The 26150-nt window shown below is 38.6% G+C and overlaps 1 pseudogene; it reads left to right on the forward strand.

Annotated features, from left to right (window-relative positions):
* Positions 1-21411: 21411 nt before the first annotated feature.
* LOC101903052 (intraflagellar transport protein 20 homolog) lies at positions 21412-25213 on the forward strand (annotated as a pseudogene).
* Positions 25214-26150: the final 937 nt, after the last annotated feature.

Here is a 26150-nt window from a genome sequence, read left to right on the forward strand (position 1 = left end):
AGGAAGGGGCCTATAGATCTTGAGAAATATAAGCCGGAACAAGGAACTAGCCAAAAATGAACTGAACCCACAATACCCACAACAACATCAGAGAAAGTCCTATATATATTTTTACTATTTTTATGATCATTCTTTCTTTCTTTTTTTTAATTTAAAAAAATTTTTTAAGTCCACTATTACTCCTTTAATTTTCACTTTTATAACCTACTATTACTTTGCAAAAAAAAAAAAAAGACCCTTTTTTCTTTAAAAAAGCAAACTTCATATATATATATTTTTATAACTTTTGTGACCTTGTTTTTTTTTTTTTTCTTCTTTTCCTCAACATTGTATTTTTAAAATTCCAAACTCTGCTCTAGATTTTTAATTTTAGCTTTTTGGTATTTGTTATCAATTTTGTACCTATATTTTTTAAATAACTTTTGTGATTTTTTTTCTCTCTTTCTTTCTCTTCATCTTTTCTTTAACATTGTATTCCTAAAATTCCAAACTCTACTCTAAATTTTTAATTTATGCTTTTTGGTATTTGTTATCAATTTTGTACCTATATCTTCTTTATAATTTTTGTGACTTTGTTTCTGTTTTTTTCTCTTTCTTTTTCTTCTTATTTTCTTTAATATTGTATTTTTGAAATTCCAAACTCTACTCTAGATTTTTTAACCTTTGCTTTTTGGTATTTGTCATCAATTTTGTACCTATATTTTCTTTATAATTTTTGTGACTTTTTTTTTCTTTTTCTTTTTCTTTCTTTCTTTTCCTTCTTCTTTTCTTTAACATTGTATTTTTGAAATTCCAAACTCTAGATTTTTAATTTTTGCTTTTAGGTATTTGTTACCAACTTTGTACCTCTAAGAACCCAATCTTCAGTACCCATTTTTTACTAGGGAGCGAGATTACTGGCTTGACTGCTCTCTCCCTCTTCGGACTCTCCTTTATTTCCACCAGGTCGCCTGTGTCTCCTCCCTAACCCTTCTCTACTCTACCCAATTCTGTGAATTTCTGTGTGTTCCAGACGGTGGAGTACACTTAGGGAACTGATTATTGGCTGGATCTGTCTCTCTCCTTTTCATTCCCTCCTTTTATCCTCCTGGCCACCTCTGTCTCCTTCCTCACTCTTCTGTGTATAACTCCACGAACATCTCTGAGCGGTCCAGTTGTGGGGTGCACATAAGGAAGTGATTACTGGTTAGCCCTCTCTCTCCTCTATTGATTCCACCTCATCTCATTCGGGTCACCTCTAACTCCCTCCTCCCTCTTCTCTTCTCCATGTAACGCTGTGAACCTCTCTAGGTGACCCTCACAGTAGAGAAACTTTTCATATTTAACCTAGATGTTTTATCAGTGGTGCTGTATAGAAGGAGAAGTTTTGAGACTACTGTAAAAATAAGACCGATAACTGGAAGCAGGAGGCTTAAGTTCAAACCCTGACTCCAGGGAACATTGATTGACAGGAGCTCATCAAATGCCTCCATACCTACACTGAAACCAAGCACCATACAAGGGCCAACAAGTTCCAGGGCAAGACATACCAAGCAAATTCTCCAGCAACACAGGAACACAGCACTGAGCTCCAATATACAGGCTGCCCAAAGTCACCCCAAAACCATAGACATCTCATAACTCATTACTGGACACTTCATTGCACTCCAGAGAGAAGAAATACAGCTCCACTCACCAGAACACCAACACAAGCTTCCCTAACCAAGAAACCTTGACAAGCCACATGTACAAACCCACACACAGTGAGGAAACGCCACAATAAAGAGAACTCCACAAACTGCCAGAATACAGAAAGGACACCCCAAACTCAGCAATTTAAATAAGATGAAGAGACAGAGGAATACCCAGCAGGTAAAGGAACAGGATAAATGCCCACCAAACCAAACAAAAGAGGAAGAGATAGGGAATCTACCTGATAAAGAATTCTGAATAATGATAGTGAAATTGATCTAAAATCTTGAAATCAAAATGGAATCACAGATAAATAGCCTGGAGACAAGGACCGAAAAGATGCAAGAAAGGTTTAACAAGGACCTAGAAGAAATAAAAAAGAGTCAATATATAATGAATAATGCAATAAATGAGATCAAAAACACTCTGGAGGCAACAAATAGTAGAATAACAAAGGCAGAAGATAGGATTAGTGAATTAGAAGATAGAATGGTAGAAATAAATGAATCAGACAGGAAAAAAGAAAAACGAATTAAAAGAAATGAGGACAATCTCAGAGACCTCCAGGACAATATTGAACGCTACAACATTCGAATCACAGGGGTCCCATAAGAAGAAGACAAAAAGAAAGACCATGAGGAAATACTTGAGGAGATAATAGTTGAAAATTTCTCTAAAATGGGGAAGGAAATAGTCACCCAAGTCCAAGAAACCCAGAGAGTCCCAAACAGGATAAACCCAAGGCGAAACACCCCAAGACACATATTAATCAAATTAACAAAGATCAAACACAAAGAACAAATATTAAAAGCAGCAAGGGAAAACCAACAAATAACACACAAGGGAATTCCCATAAGGATAACAGCTGATCTTTCAATAGAAACTCTTCAAGCCAGGAGGGAGTGGCAAGACATACTTAAAGTGATGAAAGAAAATAGCCTACAGCCCAGATTATTGTACCCAGCAAGGATCTCATTCAAATATGAAGGAGAAATCAAAAGCTTTACAGACAAGCAAAAGCTGAGAGAATTCAGCACCACCAAACCAGCTCTCCAACAAATACTAAAGGCTATTCTCTAGACAGGAAACACAAAAAGGGTGTATAAACTCAAACCCAAAACAATAAAGTAAATGGCAATGGGATCATACTTATCAGTAATTACCTTAAACATAAATGGGTTGAATGCCCCAACCAAAAGACAAAGACTGGCTGAATGGATACAAAAACAAGACCCCTACATATGTTGTCTACAAGAGACCCACCTCAGAACAGGGGACACATACAGAATGAAAGTGAAGGGCTGGAAAAAGATTTTCTATGCAAACAGGGACCAAAAGAAACCAGGAGTAGCAATACTCATATCAGATAAAATAGACTTTAAAACAAAGGCTATGAAAAGAGACAAAGAAGGTCACTACATAATGATCAAAGGATCAATCCAAGAAGAAGATATAACAATTATAAATATATATGCACCCAACATAGGAGCACCACAATATATAAGACAAATACTAACAAGTATGAAAGGAGAAATTAACAATAACACAATAATAGTGGGAGACTTTAATACCCCACTCACACCTATGGATAGATCAACTAAACAGAAAATTACAAGGAAACACAAACTTTAAATGATACAATAGACCAGTTAGACCTAATTGATATCTATAGGACATTTCATCCCAAAACAATGAATTTCACCTTTTTCTCAAGTGCACACGGAACCTTCTCCAGGATAGATCACATCCTGGGCCATAAATCTAGCCTTGGTAAATTCAGAAAAATTGAAATCATTCCAAGCATCCTTTCTGACCACAATGCAGTAAGATTAGATCTCAATTACAGGAGAAAAACTATTAAAAATTCCAACATATGGAGGCTAAACAACACACTGCTGAATAACCAACAAGTCACAGAAGAAATAAAAAAAGAAATCAAAATTTGCATAGAAACGAATGAAAATGAAAACACAACAACCCAAAACCTGTGGGACACTGTAAAAGCAGTCCTAAGGGGAAAGTTCATAGCAATACAGGCATACATCAAGAAACAAGAAAAAAGTAAAATAAATAACCTAACTCTACACCTAAAGCAACTAGAAAAGGAAGAAATGAAGAACCCCAGGGTTAGTAGAAGGAAAGAAATCTTAAAAATTAGGGCAGAAATAAATGCAAAAGAAACAAAAGAGACCATAGCAAAAATCAACAAAGCCAAAAGCTGGTTCTTTGAAAGGATAAATAAAATTGACAAACCATTAGCCAGACTCATCAAGAAACGAAGGGAGAAAAATCAAATCAATAAAATTAGAAATGAAAATGGAGAGATCACAACAGACAACACAGAAATACAAAGGATCATAAGAGACTACTATCAGCAATTATATGCCAATAAAATGGACAATGTGGAAGAAATGGACAAATTCTTAGAAAAGTACAACTTTCCAAAACTGGACCAGGAAGAAATAAAAAATCTTAACAGACCCATCACAAGCATGGAGATTGAAACTGTAATCAGAAATCTTCCAGCAAACAAAAGCCCAGGTCCAGATGGCTTCACAGCTGAATTCTACCAAAAATTTAGAGAAGAGTTAACACCTATCCTACTCAAACTCTTCCAGAAAATTGCAGAGGAAGGTAAACTTCCAAACTCATTCTATGAGGCCACCATCACCCTCATACCAAAACCTGACAAAGATGCCACAAAAAAAGAAAACTACAGGCCAATATCACTGATGAACATAGATGCAAAAATCCTTAACAAAATTCTAGCAATCAGAATCCAACAACACATTAAAAAGATCATACACCATGACCACGTGGGCTTTATCCCAGGGATGCAAGGATTCTTCAATATCCGCAAATCAATCAATGTAATACACCACATTAACATATTGAAAAATAAAAACCATATGATTATCTCAATAGATGCAGAGAAAGCCTTTGACAAAATTCAACATCCATTTATGATAAAAAACTCTCCAGAAAGCAGGAATGGAAGGAACATACCTCAACATAATAAAAGCTATATATGACAAACCCACCCCAAACATTATCCTCAATGGTGAAAAATTGAAAGCATTCCCTCTAAAGTCAGGAATAAGACAAGGGTGCCCACTTTCACTATTACTATTCAACATAATTTTGGAAGTTTTGGCCACAGCAATCAGAGCAGAAAACGAAATAAAAGGAATCCAAATTGGAAAAGAAGTAAAACTCTCACTGTTTGCGAATGACGATCCTCTACATAGAAAACCCTAAAGACACCACCAGAAAATTATTAGAACTAATCAATGAATATAGTAAAGTTGCAGGATATAAAATCAACACACAAAAATCCCTTGCATTCCTATACACTAATAATGAGAAAATAGAGAAATTAAGGAAACAATTCCATTCACCATTGCAACGGAAAGAATAAAATACTTAGGAATATATCTACCTAAAGAAACTAAAGACCTATATATAGAAAACTATAAAACACTGGTGAAAGAAATCAAAGAGGACACTAATAGATGGAGAAATATACCATGTTCATGGATTGGAAGAATCAATATAGTGAAAATGAGTATACTACTCAAAGCAATTTATAGATTCAATGCAATCCCTATCAAGCTACTAACGGCATTCTTCACAGAGCTAGAACAAATAATTTCACAATTTGTATGGAAATACAAAAAACCTCGAATAGCCAAAGCTATCTTGAGAAAGAAGAATGGAACTGGAGGAATCAACCTGCCTGACTTCAGGCTCTACTACAAAGCCACAGTCATCAAGACAGTATGGTACTGGCACAAAGACAGAAATATAGATCAATGGAACAAAATAGAAAGCCCAGAGATAAATCCACGCACATATGGACACCTTATCTTTGACAAAAGAGGCAAGAATATACAATGGATTAAAGACAATCTCTTTAACAAGTGGTGCTGGGAAAATTGGTCAACCACTTGTAAAAGAATGAAACTAGAGCACTAACACCATACACAAAAATAAACTCAAAATGGATTAAAGATCTAAACGTAAGACCAGAAACTATAAAACTCCTAGAGGAGAACATAGGCAAAACACTCTCTGACATACATCACAGCAGGATCCTCTATGACCCACCTCCCAGAATATTGGAAATAAAAGCAAAAATAAACAAGTGGGACCTAATTAACCTTAAAAGCTTCTGCACATCAAAGGAAACTATTAGCAAGGTGCAAAGTCAGCCTTCAGAATGGGAGAAAATAATAGCAAATGAAGCAACTGACAAACAACTAATCTCAAAAATATACAAGCAACTCCTACAGCTCAATTCCAGAAAAATAAATGACCCAATCAAAAAATGGGCCAAAGAACTAAATAGATATTTCTCCAAAGAAGACATACAGATGGCTAACAAACACATGAAAAGATGCTCAACATCACTCATTATCAGAGAAATGCAAATCAAAACCACTATGAGGTACCATTTCACACCAGTCAGAATGGCTACGATCCAAAAGTCTACAAGCAATAAATGTTGGACAGGGTGTGGAGAAAAGGGAACCCTCTTACACTGTTGGTGGGAATGCAAACTAGTACAGCCACTCTGGAGAACAGTGTGGAGATTCCCTAAAAAACTGGAAATAGAACTGCCTTATGATCCAGCAATCCCACTGCTGGGCATACACACTGAGGAAACCAGAAGGGAAAGAGACATGTGTACCCCAATGTTCATCACAGCACTGTTTATAATAGCCAGGACATGGAAGCAACCTAGATGTCCATCAGCAGATGAATGGATAAGAAAGCTGTGGTACATATACACAATGGAGTAATTACTCAGCCATTAAAAAGAATACATTTGAATGAGTTCTAATGAGGTGGATGAAACTGGAGCCTATTATACAGAGTGAAGTAAGCCAGAAAGAAAAACACCAATACAGTATACTAATGCATATATATGAAATTTAGAAAGATGGTAACAATAACCCTGTGTACGAGACAGCAAAAGAGACACTGATGTATAGAACAGTCTTTTGGACTCTGTGGGAGAGGGAGAGGGTGGGAAGATTCGGGAGAATGGCATTGAAACATGTATAATATCATATATGAAACGAGTCGCTAGTCCTGGTTTGATGCACGATACTGGATGCTTGGGGCTGGTGCACTGGGACGACCAGAGGGATGGTAGGGGGAGGAGGATGGAGGAGGGTTCAGGATGGGGAACATATGTATACCTGTGGCAGATTCATTTTGATATATGGCAAAACCAATACAATATTGTAAAGTTAAATAAAATAAAATTTTAAAAAATAATAAAAAAAAATCTTTGTAGCAAATATATTTAGAAAAATGTTACCAATCGACTGACTACACAAACTCCCTCCTGAAGAGAACTGGATAGAGAACTGCACAAGAGGGCAGACCCAGCTGGGTGAGGGCTCTGCTGAAAAGACATATTGGAACAGCTGTGTATCCTTTTATTCGACTACTGCAAGAAATTATCACAGAGTGGGTTTCTTAAAATAATAGATTTTTTTTTTCACAGTTCAGGAAAGCAGAAGTCTGAAATCAACCTCTCAGCTGGGCTCATTCCTTCTGGAAGCACTTGGGAGAACCGCGCCATGACCCTCCTCTGGCTTCCCATGGTTTTTGGCAATCTCGGTTTCTTGGCTTGTGTGTGCGTTGCTCCCGTTGCTGCCTCTGTCTCCACATGACCTCCCCTGAGTGTCTCTGCCCCTTCTCTTCTCTTCTAAGGACACTAAATGTAAGGTCCACTCAAATCCAAAATGATCTCGTCTCGAGTTCCTTAACTAAGTTACATCTCCAAAGACCTTTTTTTCCCCCCAAATAAGGTCATATTGACAGGTCCCAAGTGGCCATTATCTTTCAGAGGTACATGATTCAACCCACCACAACTTTTGTTGCCTTCTTTCCCCACAAGAAAGAATTAATAAGACTGGCTGGGAAGCAAGGGCTTTTCTTCAAAAATCATGTTTTAACAGACTTAGAGAATGAACTTATGGCTGTAGGGGGAAGGGACACTTAGGGATGAACATGTATACCCTTCTATATTTAAAATAGATAACCAACAAGGGCCTACTGTATAGCACATGGAACTCTGCTCAATGTTATGTGGTAACCTGGATGGGAGGGGAGTTTGGGGATGGGGGGAATGGATACGGATACATATATGTGTATAGCTGAGTCCCTTTGCTGTTCACCTGAAACTATCACAACATTGTTAATTGACTATACCTCAATACAAAATAAAAAGTTTAAATTACTTTTTTAAAAAAAATCATGTTTTAAGGCTCTTAAGGGAAAAACTAGAAGGCTCCTAGGATGTGACAAAGAAATAGAACCATTTCGGAAAAGAATGCCCTAGCCCCTCTCAGGCTCATTTCTGCAGAAACTCAACCAGGCAAGATTCTTTATTCCATAAAATAACTTCTCTATCCAAATTTATTTAGCCTCCACAGCTAAGCCCCACAGACATAAATGGGCTATAGGAAAATTATCCTCTGCCCAAAAGCAAACTGTCTGATGTCACTCTTTCATCTTTTAACAGAAGGAATTTTTTACACTGAAGTTCTCAAACCTGAATCTGGGGTTTTAAATCTGTCTGTGGGCTGATAGTCTTGGATCTGTGTTACTATCATCCTGTGACAACACTTCTGTAATATCACCAGACACAGTTTTCCAGGTATGTTATAACTTTATTTAATAGGTCACTTCTGATGTGTGACTTTTTTTTCCTTATTAAAATTAAATTCCGTTACTTAAAAGCTATGAAATTACAGAGTTCTTTAGAGAAAGAATTATTTTCCTCAAAAGGCTTTTCATAGAGGAGAATACATTTTCCTACAACAAGCCTGACTATAACCCACAATACATATTTATTAGGAAGAAGATTATATTAAGAATCTGATCTCTGGGGAATTCCCTGACAGTCCAGTGGTTAGGACTGGGTGCTTTTATGCCAGGACCAGGTTCAATCCCTGGTCAGGAAGCTAAGATCCCACAAGCCATGTTGGGCTGCCAAAAAAACACATAAGAATGCAGTCACTGACTGGTCTCTGAGTTTAAACCACGACACAGCTGCAAATAGCCCTGAAAGATACAATATTTACCAGCTGCATTTTCTTACGGCCCAGGTAGCCTATTCTTCCAGTTATGTCTGCCTACAGTCACATCATCACCCTCTGAGACTACGTCAACTGACAGACACTTATTTTTATAAAGATTAATTAAATACAAAACTCTCAAACTTTTCACCAATTCTTTTAAAAGTCTTCCCACATTGAAGCAGGGGTTTTTTGCATCAACACTGAGAAACCAGTGTTGAGGACTAAATTGTTTATTTTACTGACATTGTTTACCCTCTCATCTGCCTAATTTTTTTTTATGTACATTCTGATTCCAAATACTTCTATATGGTTTATTATGAAAATAAGTAATCACTTGATCCCTCCATTATCGTCCATAGAGGCAACCATTCCCAACTATTTTGGCTTTTTTTTTTTTAGCATTTCTTCTTATTTCTAAATAATATATTTATAACACCACTTAATAATATTTTCAGTTTCAGCCATTTTTTAATGTCTCTCCTATGTAGAACGTAAGAATTTAGTTCCCTTTCATACTTATCCCTTCCCAAAGCACAAACTTTTCCCTTTCTTTAATCCTTCCAGGAGAGTTAACCATAATTTAAATTAAACAAGCAGTATTTGTATTATTATGACTGCGTAAACAACATCTATAGCTGAGCCATGAAGCTCTTTTTAAAATCACTTTTAATTTTATCGATATTTAATAACTATCCCTTTTTAATTAACCTGGATTTCTGTGTGCAGGGTTCCCTGGTATCTCAGACAGTAAAGAATCTGCCTGCAATGCAGGAGATGAGGGTTCAGTTCCTGGATTGGGAAGATCCCCTGGAGAAGGAAACCCTCATCAGTATTCTTGCCTGGAGAATTCAAAGGACAGAGGAGCCTGGTGGCCTGCAGTCCATGAAGTCACAAGAGTTGGATACCACTGAGTGACTAATATTTTCGCTTTCACTTTCTGTGTACCTATCAGACTCATTTTCCTTGGTAGAAGTACATGCTGTCAGATTAATCTCCTTGCAGTGCTCTGCCCTCCTCATCCACTCTGGACTGCTCACCTCTGGGCCTGCTGCCTGGTCATCATAGCATCCCCCTTATCCATCTTCCAAGAGATTTCCTTTTGTTCTCACTTGTGTTGGCTCTCCTAGATCTCATGTTTTTCTCTTCCTTGGCTCAGTTTCTCCTTTTGGAATGAAACATTTCCCCATAGCTTACTAAGAAATGGTACACTGTAAGTTAATTTTGTAGAAACACTCATTTCTGGAAACGAACACTTTATTTGTTCACTAGATAAGTCTTGACACATCTCAAGACAGGTCAATTTTCACCTTCTTTAGAAAAAATTTTCTGACTGGCTCCAGTAAAATGAAGCTCTCCTACCTATGCATTTCCATAACACTTCATCTATTAATTTATTGATTTATCTATCCATTCACTTCTTCATTCACACATCCAGCAAATACTGACTGAGTGCTCTCATGAGCCAGGTTCTGGGATAGGCACAAAGAGGAATAGAACATCTTCATTTCATTCATTCATTTCAAACATTCATTTAAGAGAACTTAAATCAAGTTTGTTCACGCAGGAGAGGCCAAGAAAAGAAACTGAGAAAGAAAGACGAGTGAGAAAGGAGGCCAGTCAATCAAGGATGATGTTCCAAAGAAAGGGAGGTGGAGGTAAGGATACACCGTCACTTTAGTTTGACCTCCAGACGAACACAAATCCATACATGCACGCACATACACGCTCACACTCACACTCATAGGATGCTGATGTGTGGTACAAGCTCTGATGTTAGAATGTTAGCTTTTTTTATGTTGAGGTTTTTGTTTTAAAGTATTAAGCCAAACAGGAACGTCCCTGGTGGCTCGGTGGTAAAGAACCTGCCTGCCAGTGCAGGAGACACAGGTTCAATCCCTGGGTTGGAAAGATCCCTCAGAGAAGAAAATGGCAACTCACTCCAGTATTTCTGCCTGGGAAATCCTATGGACAGAGGAGACTGGCAGGCTACAGTCCATGGGGTTGCAAAAGAGATGAACACGACTAAGCAACTAAACAATAACAAAAAGCTAAATATAATGAAAAATATATATTAGCTATTTCTATTTTTATCTACTTCTATTTTTAGAGAAGTCCCTATAAATTTTGCATATTCAGTAAAAAATTAAACTGTGAGTTTATTACTTTCAATCATAGCTGAAGAAAATAGCAAAATAGCAAAAACCAGGCTAATCTCACCTGCAGTTCTGGGTCCTTCACTGACTTTGTGGAAAACCTACTTATTATATCTGTGCTCTTTGCCTGCCTGTATGAGTTTGTTTCAAGATTCCATCTCAGGCTCCAACCCCATTCATTGGTTCAAGGCAATTTTATCCCCTTCCAAAGCACTTCACTTTTTCACAATAAACAAAAAGATCAATTAAGAAATGCTAATTAACAGTCACAGACAAGTTAATATTTGCAAATGTGGGAAAGGAATAGTTTGAACAAAACACAGGATGTAGAATATATCAGACTGATATTTAAACACGAAGAAATTCAAAGAATGGGATTTTACAATGTTGCCATAAACCATAAAACTACCACAACATGAGCTAAGGGATGAGGACCTGACCTCCAGTCAAACCAGTATCCTAATAGATATGTTTTCCAAACGGTAAATGCCTCACATTAGCATAACAAGCAAACTAAAATGTTTAGTTGCCTTATTTGCAAAAGGTCGTTTTAAATAATGTTTACTATTTCTAGACTACTGTGGAGTCTTTAAACACCCTTTAAAGAAGAGTACAAAAAATGGTTGAGTTCTTCTATACCAATGATGAAAATGACAAAGCCAGTTAGAGTATCAGAATGTCAATGATGAAACATTAAACGAACGTAAAAATAATCTCACTCTAATCTCTTAAATTACATGGAGGAAAATTGAGTGTCAACAAATTGTGGAGGGCTTGAGATGTTGCCCTGCTTAGTCTGCTCACAGTTTCGTAGATGTGGCAGAAGACAGGAGACTCAAGTCAGAGACAAAGGACATTAGTGCCCAGGCACAGCAGGCAACGTGAACTTCATGTTCAAGTCAATTCCCATTGCTCCCCAAGTTCCATGGGGGATGAAGATATGAATCCAGGTGGATGCTGGACATGCAGAGTATCTGTGTCACAGCTGAGGAATTTTGAGTTAAGGAAACCCTCAATTTTAGAAGGAGGATGCTAGAAGGAAATGGCAACTCACTCCAGTGTTCTTGCCTGGAGAATCCCAGGGATGGAGGAGCCTGGTGGGCTGCCGTCTATGGGGTCACACAGAGTCGGACATGACTGATGCGACTTAGCAGCAGCAGCAGCAGCAAACCTGCCTAATGTTTTCCAAGGAGGAAAACCTATCTTCATCACTATGACCTGGAAACAAATCTGTCATCTGCCCTGGAGGGAGACATTGTCTATACAAACATCTGTTCAAATGTAACAAAGAAGTTAATGCCTCTTGCTCAGAAGATGTGCAAAAATGTGAAAGACACATAGACAATTGTATCCCAATACTGAGATTTAGTGAGAAGAAAGAGATTATTTAAAATCACCCACTAAAGTGCTGAGTTGCTGATTAGTACAATAAAATATGGTAGAAATATATTATTTAATATTTGATAGTCAGGTGGACACATCCTAAGGTGGCACCTCATGAGTTAATCTCCTCTCTTTGCAGGAAGAACCTGTGACTTGGTTTTAACCAAATGGAATATGCCAAAGCTTATAGGATGTCACTCTCATGATTAGGTTACTCTTTCTATCTATATTTTAGGAAACCCGTGGCATAGATATAGATTAGATAGATGAATATATCACCTAAAATCATATATACATGACTTAGCAGATTATGTCCGTCGCCTGCTGGTCTGGTAAAAACAGACTGCCACACTGTAACTGTTTGTGGAAAGGTTCATGTGGTAGGAAATTATGAACGTCCTCTAGGGACGAAAGGCAGCCTCCAGCCAACATCCAAAAAAAGCTGGGGTCCTCAGTCCCACAGCCAAAGGATCAGAATTCTGCCAACAACCTAAGCGAGCATGGAAGCACATTTTCCCCACTTGTACCTCCAGATGCAGCCTGGTCAACATGGCTTGCCGCTTTTGTTGCCACCTTTCAAAGCTCTAAGCAAAGGACCCAGTTGAGCTGGGCTTATAGTTTCTCTTGACCCAGAGAAACTGTAAGGTAATACATAATTGCTATCTTAAGCTGCTACATTTTTGGTGATTTGTTATTTAGCAACAGATTAATATAACAGCTTAGCACAGCCCAGAATTTCATCTATTGAACACCTCTTCTTATTTATCTCAATGAGCTAGAAATCAAGTCTTGCTGAAATTTATCTTGTAACTCTTTTGGTCAATTCCTGGAAGGCTTAAACTGACCCTACTTAGATCACTGTAAGTCATTTCTTCCAACAAGTATGGATGATTGGTGGTTTATTTATTTCACTTTACAGTCATTCCACCCAGAACAGAAACAAGATGAATAAATATCCAGCTGATTCCCCATTTCTTTTGGTAAAACCTTATTAATTATTCAAATCCACAAAAATTTTCTCTTTATACAACCTACTTCTGTATATTACTATAAAATTTAGCAATGTACAAAAGTAGGTTCAATACAGAGAGAATTTTTGTTCAATTTTTATTGAACCTACTTTTGCATATTACTATAAAATTCAGCAGCTTCCCAGTGTGGTGGTAGTGGTAAAGAACCCACTTGCCAATGCAGGAGATGACAGCGATGTGGGTTTGATCTCTGAGTCAGGAAGATCCCCTAGAGGAGGGCATGACAACCCACAGGAATACAGGCAGTATTCCTGGCTGGAGAATCCCATGGACAGAGGAGCCTGGTTGGCTACAGTCCACGGGGTTACAAAGAATCGGACATAACTAAGTAACTGAGCACATAAAATTTAGCATTTACTTTTTCTTAACAATTGCATTATTTCTCCAGTATAACTGTAGATCTTCTATTTGTCTTCAGATATTTTTATATTTCCCAAAATATTTATAACAGTGTCAGGCAAAAAGGACACGCTCATTAAGTTCTGTTGATTGATAAACATGACCTGATTTTTCAGAAGTTCTTTCTAACAACTGATCTGCCTGGATACTGCAGAATTTACTCAGTATGAAATTGCTCCCTTACTTCTCCCATTCTGAGTTGTTTTGACTCATCCCCAAAGTTTGGGACTGAAATAACCTTTGGAAAACAATGAGGTCTTATGTCAAAATCACTTTCTGGGTTAGTTCTATTTTTAGTCACTATGTGGCATAATGTATCCCCATGTCAGAGGGCACTTCCATCTGCATACTTAGGAGCAGTCTTTATACTTAAATTAAACTAGTATTTTAACATATTTACCCTAAATATAATATTGGATAATTTTGGATAAATCATAAAAGTAGAGAAGAAAGAAATTTCCAAAGATACTTCTAAAAATACAGACTCTGCTATAAATAAATGAATAAACATGTGCCTATAACTTTGGGATGCTGATAAATCTAGGTTATAATTTCATTAGCCATAATTTTAGGCCAGCTTCTTCTCATCCCTAATATTTTCTGTAATGGCAAGCAGCCAGCATTCTTGGGATGATGTGTTATAAAACTTTTGCATCATAAATCTTTGCATTTCACATCAAACTGGAATATATATGACAAGATAAAATAACAAATAGTGTCAGGTTTAGCTTTATGCCTAAGAAAGAATTAATTAGGACAAAAAGATTGATAGCAATTGCTATAATTCTTTTATGCTTGTTTATTTTCTACAATGACTGAAAGTGAAAATGAAAGTCGCTCAGTTGTGTCTGACTCTTTGCGACCCCATAGTCCATGGAATTCTCCAGGCCAGAATACTGGAGTGGGTAGCCTTTCCCTTCTCCAGAGGATCTTCCCAACCTAGGGATCGAACCCAGGTCTCCTGCATTGCAGGTGGATTCTTAACCAGCTGAGCCACCAGGGAAGTCTACAGTGATTAGGTGGGGACAAAAGCTACACATTTACAAAAATCTGTTTACTAAAAACAACAGCACAATTTTATTAACCTAGAAATAAGGTGCCATAGGAATATTTTCTGACCCACTCATTTTTGAGAAGTCTCTTTTCTCTCTCCCTTACACACACAAGCACACATATACATACACACAATTTGAAATTTCAGTTTATCCTTTATTTACATGAACCTATTTTAGAAAACTTTTAATTGCCAGTCTGGCCTTAAACATGTAGCTACTTACTGCTTCCCTTTGTAAATAACTTTGCTAAAACAATTATTATATGGGAATTCCCTCATGATCCAGTAGTTAGGATATGGCGCTTTCACTGCCAAGGGCACAGGTTCAATTCCAGGTCAGGGAACTAAGATCCTGCAAGCCATGAGGAGCAGCCCAAACAAAACAAAACAAAAACACAAAACAAATGAACAAACAAAAGACTGCCATAATTCCAAATCATAAAGTGTAAGTACAAAGATAGTGATAATGTTAATAACTTAAATAGGCTTTTTCCTGTTACATTTCTTTGAATGAATCACCATTGTTTTCCATGAAACTACTTGAATTTCACTTTCTTAGTGGCTTTTAGTTTTAGTTGATCTTGACTTGTTTTTGCTATTTTTCAGTCTATACCAAAAGCAAAGTATTTGAACAAAGAATCTGAAAATAGTATCAAAACAAATGAATTTTCTTATGTAGAATACATTAGACAATTACTTAGTGCCTTCCTCATATTTTGAGCTCAGTATATTCTTGGAGAATAAATAATAGCCAAAAAAAAAAAAAAAAACCTAGGAGAATCCATCATAAATAGAACTGTTATGCAGTAAGTGCTGATGAAACTTTTTCAGACAAAAGGGCAATGACACCAGATAGAAACTTAGTTCTTAAGGAAGAAAAATGAAGAGTACTGGAAATGCTATTTTTTAAAAGATGATGGAGAGTTTAATACAAATATTATAATACTGTATTTGGGGGATTACAACATAAATAGCTTTAAAATATGTAACAATAACACTACAAAGAATAAGTGAAGTAAGTAGTATGATACGGTTATATGATTGTGACATTACACATAACTTAAGTTATATATTAATTCAAGGTAAACTGGGACAAGTTATAGATGCATAATGTAAACCCTAATTAACTACTAAAATATAAATAAGTATTTAAAAAACCAATAGTGAAAATACAGCACTATAGGAATTTCTGGGCTTCCCAAGTGGCACAGTTGATAAAGAATCCTCCTGCCAAAGCAGGAGACAAAGGAGACGCAGGTTCAATCCTTGGGTCAAGAAGATCCCCTGGAGTAAGAAATAGCAACCCACTTCAGTATTATTCCCTGGGAAATCCCTTGGACAGAGGAGCCAGGCCTGCTACAGTCCATGGGGTCACAAAGAGTCAAGGACAGGAACAGTATGTAAGCCAAGAACTTCCAGATGTACAAGCTGGATTTAGAAAAGGCAGAGGAACCAAAGATCAAATTGACAACATGCACTGGATCATAGAGAAAGTAAGGGAATTCCAGGAAAACATCTATTTCTGCTTCACTGATTATGCTAAAGCCTTTGACTTGTATGGATCACAACAAACTGTGGAAAATTCCTAAAGAGATGGAAATACCAGACCATCTTACCTGTCTCCTGAGAAACCTGTGTGCAAGTCAAGAAGCAACAGTTAGAACCGGACATGGAACAAAGTCTGACTCTTTGCAGTTTCATGGACTGCAGCATGCCAGGCTTCCCTGTCCTTCACTATCTCCCAGAGTTGGCTCCACTAAGTTAGTGATGCCATCCAACCATCTCATCCTCTTTCTCCCCTTCTCCTCTTGCCATCAATCTTTCCCAGCATCAGGTTCTTCTCCAATGAGTCAGCTCTTTGCATCAAATGGCCAAAGTATTGAAGCTTCAGCTTCAGCATCTGTCTTTTCAATGAATAATATTCAGGGTTGATTTCCTTAAGGATTGACTGGTTTGATCTCCCTGCTGTCCAAGGGACCCTCAAGAGTCTTTTCCTTAGCTTATATGCAGAGTACACCATGTGAAATGCTGGACTGGATAAATGACAAGCTGGAAACAAGACTGCCAGGAGAAATATCAACAACCTTGGATATGCAAACAATACCAATCTTATGGCAGAAAGCGAAGAGGAACTAAAAAGCCTCTTGATGAGAATGAAAGAAGGGACTGAAAAAGCTGGCTTGAAATTCAGCATCAAAAAAGCAAAGATCATGGCATCTGTTCCCATCACTTCATGGCAAATAGAAGGGGGAAAAGTGCAAATAGTGACAGATTTTATTTCGATTGGGCTCCAAAATCACTGCAGTTGGTGAAATTAAAAGATGCTTGCTCCTTGGAAAGAAAGCTATGACATACCTGCTGCTGCTGCTGCTACTAAGTCGCTTCAGTCGTGTCCGACTCTGTGCGACCCCATAGACGGCAGCCCACCAGGCTCCACTGTCCCTGGGATTCTCCAGGCAAGAACCTAGACAGCATATTAAAAAGCTGAGACATGACTTGCCAACAAAAGTCCATATGGTCAAAGCTATGGATGTTAGATGGAGGAGCAAACGGCAACCCACTCCAGTATTCTTGCCTAGAGAATCCTGTGGACAGAGGAGCCTGGTGGGCTGCCATCTATGGGGTCGCACAGAGTCGGACATGACTGAAGCGACTTAGCAGCAGCAGCAGCGTGGACGTTAGAGTTGAACCATAAAGAAGACGGAGTGCCGAAGATTTGATGCTTTTGAATTGTGGTTCTGGAGAAGACTCCTGAGAGTCCCTTGGACAGCAAGGGGATCAAACCAGTCAATCCTGAAGGAAATCAATCCTGAATATTCAGTGGAAGGACTGATGCTGAAACTGAAGCTCCAATACTTTGGCCATCTGATGGCAAGAGCCAAAGTCCTTTTCTCATTGGAAAAATGAGAAATTGGAATCTTTCTCCTGATGCTGGGAAAGATTGAGGGCAGGAGGAGAAGGAGGTGACAGAGGATGAGATGGTTGGATGGCATCACCGATTTAATGGACATGAGTTTGAGAAAATTCCTGGAGACAGTGCCTGGCGTGCTGCAGTTCATGGGGTCACAAAGAGTCAGACAGGACTTAGTGACTAAACAACAACACATAGGAATTTCTAGCACTTGTACCCTCCCCAAAACCATACTGAACAACTATATGGTAAGATACATAGTAATATTACACACTGTTCCTGAATAACAGAGAAAGATAGAATGTGTCCCAAGTCATTTTATAAGACCAGCATAGTGCTTTCACAAAAATACATATAAAAATCCTTAATAAAAGAAAAGAAAATTAAAAAAAGAAAAGCAAATTATAATCAGCAATATATATAAAAGAATTCTATATCATAATCTAATTGGAGTTATTCTAAGAATACAAGGAAGGTTTAACAGTTGAAAATCAAAAAAAGAGAGAGACAGATAAAAATTATCATCTCAACAAATACAGAAAAAAAAAAAAAACAATTGACCAAATTCAGCAACCATTTATGACTAAAAAGCAAAAACAAAAATTCAAAGCAAAGTGGTGATAGAAGGAAACACTCTAACTTTGCTATCAGGGTTATGCCAGCCTTAAAACAAGACAAATTTATTATCTTACAGTTCTGGAAGTCAGAAACCCAAAATGAGTCTCACAGGGCTCAAATCATGGTGCTGTCACCAGACTGAGTTCCTTCCTCAAGACACTGTATGAGAATCTACTCACTCACCCACTCCAGACTCTAGAGGCTGCTCACCTTCCTTGGTGTATGGCTCACTTCCATCTTCAAGTTAGCAATGACCAGTCAATTCTTCATCACACTGCATCAGTCTGACTCTGACTCTACCTCTCTCTTCCACATCTAAGAACTCTTGTGATTACACTGAGTCCAAATGGTTAATCCAGGAGAATCTTAAGGTCAACTGATTAGCAATCTTAATTCCATCTACTACCTTAACTTCTGGGGATTAGGACACAGACATCTTTGGGAAACCATCATTTTACCTACCACAATCTGTACCTCCACATACTATCAATTTTTCATCATTATTTAGTCGCTAAATCGTCTTTGGGACGCCCTGTATTGTAACCCGTCAGGCTCCTCTGTCAATGGGACTTCCTAGGCAAGAATATTGGAGTGAGTTGCTATGTCCTTCTCCAGGGGATCTTTCTGATCCATGGGAAATCAAAATCTCTGCTTGGCAGGCAAATTCTTTATCACTGAGCCACCAGGGAAGCCCCACTATCAATTTACCCCCTGGATTATTTCAGAGAAGATCCCAGATATTACACCATCTCATTCATAGCTATTTCAGTATGTATTTTTAAAAGATAAGAATCCTTTTTAAAAAGAAACAATCTGGACTTTTCTGGCAGTCCAGTGGTTAAGAATTCACCTTGCAATGCAGGGGACATGGGTTTGATCCCTGGTGGGGAACTAAGATCCCACATGCTGAGCAGCAACTAAGCCCAAGCTCCACAACTAGAGAATCTGCACAGCAATGAAAGAACCTGCATGCTGCAACTAGAGACCTGACACAGCCAAATAAGTAAACATTTTTAAAAAAGAAAACAATCACACCTGAAAAATAATAACAATGACTTCTTAGGATCATGAACTATCCAGTCATTATTTAAATTGGGCTTCCCTGGTGGCTCAGCCAGTAAAGAATCCACCTGCAATGCAGGAGACCCGGGTTCAATACCTGGGTTGGGAAGATCCCCTGGAGAAGGGAAGATTCCCCTGGAGAAGGGAATGGCAACCCACTGCAGTATTCTAGCCTGGACAATTCCATGGACAGAGGAGCCTGGTGGGTTACAGTTGAACGGGGGTACACAGAGTTAGATATGACTGAGCAACTAACACTTCCATAATTTTTAGAATACTTTACAGCTTATTTGAAAGAGAATTCAAATAAGATCCATACATGACATTGAATAATATTTGATTAAAAGAGTAACATTTCTGAGGGCCCCTAACATTACTTTAAATCACTTAATTATATTGTCAAATACATACAAACATGAGAACTGAATATAAATTACTCATGTGTATCTCTCATGTATCTACAGAAAAGAAAATATTCTTGAAGCAAAGCTGTGGACCCAGTTTTGAGAAATGTGATTCCTATATCACTGTACACAAAGCTCATTTTAAAGTTAGTTGTATCATGTCCTGTGACAGTACTTCATTGTTGCCCAAAACTGTTGCTTAATTTCATCATTTAATTACCATTCTTCAGTAACATTTTTGCAATCTCGGTTTACCAGTCACTTTTCCTGGACTTCCCTAGTGGCTCAGTTGGTAAAGAATCTGATTATAATCCAGGTGACCTGGGTTTGATCCCTGGTTTGGGGAGATCCCCTGGAGAAGGAAATGGCTACTCACTCGAGTGTTATTGCCTGGAGAATACCATGGACAGAGGAGTTGGGCAGGCTACAGTCCATGGGATCCCAAAGAGTTGGACATGACTGTGAGACTAACTTACGCTTTTTCCTAGGTAGGGAAACACAAAGGTGAAAAAATAACTTGGTCAATTGCTCACAACAGATTTTTCAAAAAGTTATATATATTATCAAAACAACTATAATGTAAGCTATGTGAAGGTGGGAAGCCTAATCTTCATGTTTCCCAGGGACCCAACAAAATGCTTTCAAAAAGTTGGTACTCAATCAGTATTCAGTAATTGATTAGACTTGAAAACCTATATTCAATTGCTCAGTTAAATTTGGCAGACAAACCTGGAGAGAAAGAACCGTGCCACCGTATTTCTCTTTTTCATTTTGCATGAAGAAGCAGCGAGTGCATTTGTTTTCATGTTGACAATTACGATGAAGAGAAGGATGCTTGGAGATAGTGATGGTGCAACAGCCACTGTGGCAATCTGGAGCTGAGCAAGTCATAAAGCTGACCTCGGCGGGTGCAGAGCTTCACCAGTCAGCGTAATAGATGGATAGCTGTTATGACTCAACAGTGATCGATGAAATTTGCTCAGAATAGCACAATACATTCAGCTCTTTGGGGATCATGAACATTTATCATTGATGATTAATCCTTTTATGAGTCCATTTCGAGGTTAACAGAGCTCCTTTATTGCATTTTTGTTCCCTGTCTATCAGTCCCACCGTACCACTCATTCAGAGAATGTTTACTTTCTGGGACCATGCTATGTATATAACTGAAATGAAAGGCGCTCAGTCATGTCCGACTCTTTGTGACCCCATGGACTATACAGTCCATGGAATTCTCCAGGCCAGAATACTGGAGCGGGTAGCCATTCCCTTCTCCAGGAGATCTTCCCAACCCAGGGATTGAACCCAGGTCTCCTGCATTGCAGGCGGATTCTTAACCAGCTGAGCCATCAGGGAAGCCCACAGATCCTGAATATTGAATCACAGAACTACATGGCAGATTTTTCCCAGCTCCAAGGACTATCTCACAGTCTATTTTCCAGCATGTGCATAGTTCTCTTACTATCTTCTACCATATAAACTTCTGGCTTATGTCATCAGACAACCTGGTACAAATTTCCATATAATATCTGAGAGGGATTAGACATTAATATATGCTAACATATTTTTAAATAATAGACTAATGTTAATTCTCAAAGGGAAAATCTGAGAGAGGGTACATTAAGAGAATGCCGGTGAGTTTTGAACACATGGAACATGCTGCTACCATCCAAGAAGTTAGGTAAAATTAGGTGACTTGAGGAGAATAGGACAAAAAAGACACTAAAAAAGAAGAGCTGTATCACAATTACATAAATCTTGGGTGTTCTATTCATGTCCATACTCATCCCTGGCTACATCATAAATCCTTTAAAAGTGGAGATCAGATTATGCACCTCTTTACATTCTGACTGTAGAACTCTGTGTGCTGCATAGACCAACATCATTGCCATCGCCTGGGAGCTTATTAGAAATGCAGAACCATAGCCCTCATCCCAGACATATTCAATCAGAATCAGTACTAAAAAAAAAAAAAATCCAGGTTATTTCAATGTACATTAAAATTTAAGAAACATTATGGTACTAGCACAGGGCTTCCCAAGTGGAGCTAGTGGTAAAGAATCCACTTCTCAAGGGAGGAGTCATAAGAAACTCGGGTTCAGTCCCTGGGTTGGGAAGGTTTCCTGGAAGAGCTCATGGAGAGAATCCCATGGACAGAGGAGCCTGGTGGGCTACAGTCCATAGCGTTGCAAAGAGTCAGACATGAGTGAAGCAACTCAGCACTATCCACAGTACTAGCCTTATACACGTTAAGATTCAATACATGTGTTAATTACTCTCAAAAAACAAAGGCTTCATAACCTGTTAAAAATACCAGGTGTGAAGATCTGAGAGAGAAAATATGTGAAAACAGTTTGAGATGGAAAGATAAAAAGCATGCATATACCAGGAATATTATAATTTTGGGGGGAACCTGCCATAATTATATGCCAGAAGAATAGGGTATTCTAGAGGATCTTTCTTCAAAGTAAGATGTTTGCCTCTGGATGTGTGCAAAACAATCCAATCGGGTATAGGTATAAAATTTTAGAATTTTTATTTTTAACAGGAGCTATCCATGTGTCCATGCTAAATTGCTTCAGTCATGTCCAGCTCTTTGCGACCCTATGGAACATAGCCTGCCAGGCTCCTCTCTCCATGGGATTCTCCAGGCAAGAATACTGCAGTGGGTTGCCATTCCCTTCTCTAGGGGATCTTCCCGACCCAGGAATTGAACCCGAGTCTCTTATGTCTCCTGTACTGGCAGGCAGATTCTTTACCACTATTTACCACTAGCACCTCAATATTCAGGTTGGCATTGTTACCTATGCTCAGTATGACAGACAGCTTGTGAGATCAGCAGTAGTACTCTCAGCCTACTGAAATTTTCTGCAGTTTATGTGTGGCTTTAAGCGACTGTAATTAAATGAACAATTTTAAAAGATTCCTTCAAGGGATACAAAAGGAAAGCAATGGCAAAAAAGAAAAAGTCAAAAAAAAAAAAAAAGGCAGAACAGGCATTTATATGGGGCTTCCCTCATAGCTCAGTCGGTAAAAAGTCTGCCTGCAATGTAGGAGACTCAGGTTCCATTACTCCAGTATTCTTGCCTGAAGAATCCCATGGACAGAGGAACCTGGCAGGCTACAGTCTATGGGGTGGCAAGAGGTTGGACACTACTTAGCAACTAAACCACCACAGGCATTTATATCCTTATGCAGGCTCTTAGTCATATTCAAGGCAAAAGCAGTGGCAATAAAATCAAGTCTGATCTGAAGTAAGCCCCAAATTCCTACATTATTTTTAAAGCTTTATAGAGGTATTATTGATAGACAAATAACTGCACATATTTATTGTGTACAATTTGTTCATTCTTTTTTCCACTAAATATATTAAACATTTAAAAATTATTTAAAGGTACCCATATAACCCCTCGGAGAAGGCAATGGCACCCCACTCCAGTACTCTTGCCTGGAGAATCCCATGGACGGAGGAGCCTGGTAGGCTGCAGTCCATGGGGTCGCTAAGAGTCAGACACGACTGAGCGACTTCGCTTTCACTTTTCACTTTCATGCACTGGAGAAGGAAATGGCAACCCACTCCAGGGTTCTTGCCTGGAGAATCCCAGGGACGGGGGAGCCTGGTGGGCTGCCGTCTATGGGGTCACATAGAGTCGGACACGACTGAAGTGACTTAGCATAGCATATAACCCTTAGTCAAAGCTATGGTTTTTCCAGTAGTCATGTATGGATGTGAGAGTTGGGCCATAAAGAAAGCTGAGCACTGAAGAATTGATGCTTTGGAACTGTGGTGTTGGAAAAGAGTCTTAAGAGTCTAGGAGATCCAACCAGTCCATCCTAAAGGAGATCAGTCCTAAATATTCACTGGAAGGACTGATGCTGAGGTTGAAGCTCCAAGACTTTGGCCACCTAATTTGAAGAAAAGACCCTGATGTCTGGAAAGATTGAAGGCAGGAGGAAAAGGGGATGACAGAGGATGAGATGGTTAGATGGCATCACCAACTCGATGGACATGAGTTTGAGCAAGCTTTGGTAGTTGGTGATGGACAGGGAAGCCTGGCATGCTGCAGTCCATGGGGTTGCAAAGAGTTGGACACGACTGAGCGACTGAACTAACTGATATAACCCCACCATCACTGAGGCCGGAGCTTGCTCTAAGAGTATATTGCCATCCTTTATAAGACAGGCTTTCCAGTATGGACTGGAAAGCTGATAGTCTGAGATTTGAGGATACATTTAGTGAAAAAAAAGCACAGAGCAGAATGATACAGAAAGTGAGTTATATTTTATGGAAAAGAAGAATCCACACATTTCTTTTAAAACTTAATTATACATCACTGTAGTAAGGCAACTATATTTCAGAAAAAAATGTAAAAATTACACTGTAAAATTTTTGAAAACTGGAGTCAAAGTGAAGACCCTATATTCTAGAAAAGGAGGAGTAGAGTCATATTTAAGGGTAGGAATTAGAATAGCTTTAGACCTCTCAAGAGCAATCCTGGAGACAAGAAGACAATGAAAAAATGCCTTCACAAATCTGAAGAGAAATTACTTTTCTTTTAGAATTATATATCCAATAAAACTATTACTTAGCATTAGGATAGAAAATGGACATTTTCTAACATGCAATTTCCTTTAAAAAAATTTACTCCCCCAAAACTCCTTCTCAAGAAGCTGTAAGATATGCTTCATTAAAAAACAGTCAGGCTAACAAAGAGGAATAAATGGAGTCCAGAACACAAGAGACCAAAGCCAAAAAGCAGGGAGGTAGCCGGGTCCTGTAGTCACAGCAGTGGCTGAGGCTGCCAGGGGGGCGCTGGCTGCCTGACTGGAGAGCGAGCCAAGGACATCCTGGGTGAAGCAGGGCTGCACTTGGATGAGCTGAACAAGCAGCCGGTATTGGACCCAGAGGTTACCCAGCAGGCCAGAGAGCTCAAGGAAGAGTGCAAGGACTTTGTGGACAAAGTGGGCCAATTTTAGAAAATAACTGGTGGTTTAATTGAGCTTGTTGACCAACTTGCAAAAGAAGCAGAAAATGAGAAGATGAAGGCCACTGGTGCTCAGAACTTGCTGAGATCTATAGCAAGATAGAGAGAAGACCAATAGCAACAACTCCAGGCACTAACAGCAGAAAAGAATGCAGCCTGAAGGGTATCGCATTGAATATGAAGCTTTGTGGAAAGGAGAAGCAGAACAAAATGAATTTATTGACCAATTTATTTCTTAGAAATGAACTGAAAATTTCATTTTCTAGCAGGAGGGCAAAAAAAAAGAAAAGAAAAAGAAAAAAATCCATAATGCCCAAACCCAAAAAACCTCTGTATCATCCTGGTGACCTAATGACCCAGGAGTGTGGTGTGAGATGGCATGAAGACCCGCAGCATCTCTGAAGGCAGGAGCACAGAGCTGGGGAGCTTCTTTTCAGATGTCAGTGTTTACCTGCAGGTGAACACTCAGTGGCCACTGTGGTCCAGGCTCTCACCTCTTGCACTCTCAGTCTGAACTGAGCAGCGTGTAAACTTTGATTTTTTTTGTGTAAATTTTCATAGTTTTGGGAGGAAAAGAAATAAATTATTTCCAAAATAAAAAAGAAAAAAGAAAGATGAAGGTAAAAGATGGTGACAAGAAACTTAATCAGCTGATTTAAGAAAGAAATGGAAAATCTTATTCTATTCAAACTGAGGGTTATAACCTGGGAGCAACCTCTCAGAAACCTCTGAGAACTCTTCCGCTCATTAGAAGTCAAAGCACAGTTACCTAAATTTCTGAGACAGAGCGCTGTACATAAGCACAGTTTATACAATCCAGGTCTACAGGTAGAAAGTGAGGAGTGGCTTGTGGGTCACTCATGGCCCCTTACAAGATTAAGAAGAAAGGTTTATCTCCCCAGGAGGTGGGATCCTTAATGAGATAAAAAAGGAAGTTTAGGAAAGTTATCTCCTAAGGAGGTCTGGAAGGGAGGATGCCCCAAAAAAGAAAAATTTTATGTTAAATCTGTCTTGTCTTGCAATACAATGTGAATTTTATTTTATCAGAGGAAATCCTGAATAAGAATTTGCACTGTCCTAGATTGGGTGAATACTCATTTGTGGGGCAGGTTGGAAGAATCTGGGAGACATTTCCCCAAAGATGAAATTGACAGACTCACTGCTGTGAGCCTGTATATTCAGAAACATACAAATCCAGAGTGTCGAGGTTGAATTAGCAATTAATAACAGATAACATTTATGGAATGCTTTCTATGGGCAGACACTCTTCCAAGCACACTGTGTCTGAACCTTATGCAATGGATGTATGTATTGCCCCTATTTTACAGATAAGAAAAAGAAGGCAAAGCCAATTAACTAGGTGGGTCAACACAGCTAGTAAG

Source organism: Bos taurus, chromosome 1, assembly GCF_002263795.3.
Source record: "Bos taurus isolate L1 Dominette 01449 registration number 42190680 breed Hereford chromosome 1, ARS-UCD2.0, whole genome shotgun sequence".
Lineage (NCBI taxonomy): Eukaryota > Metazoa > Chordata > Mammalia > Artiodactyla > Bovidae > Bos > Bos taurus.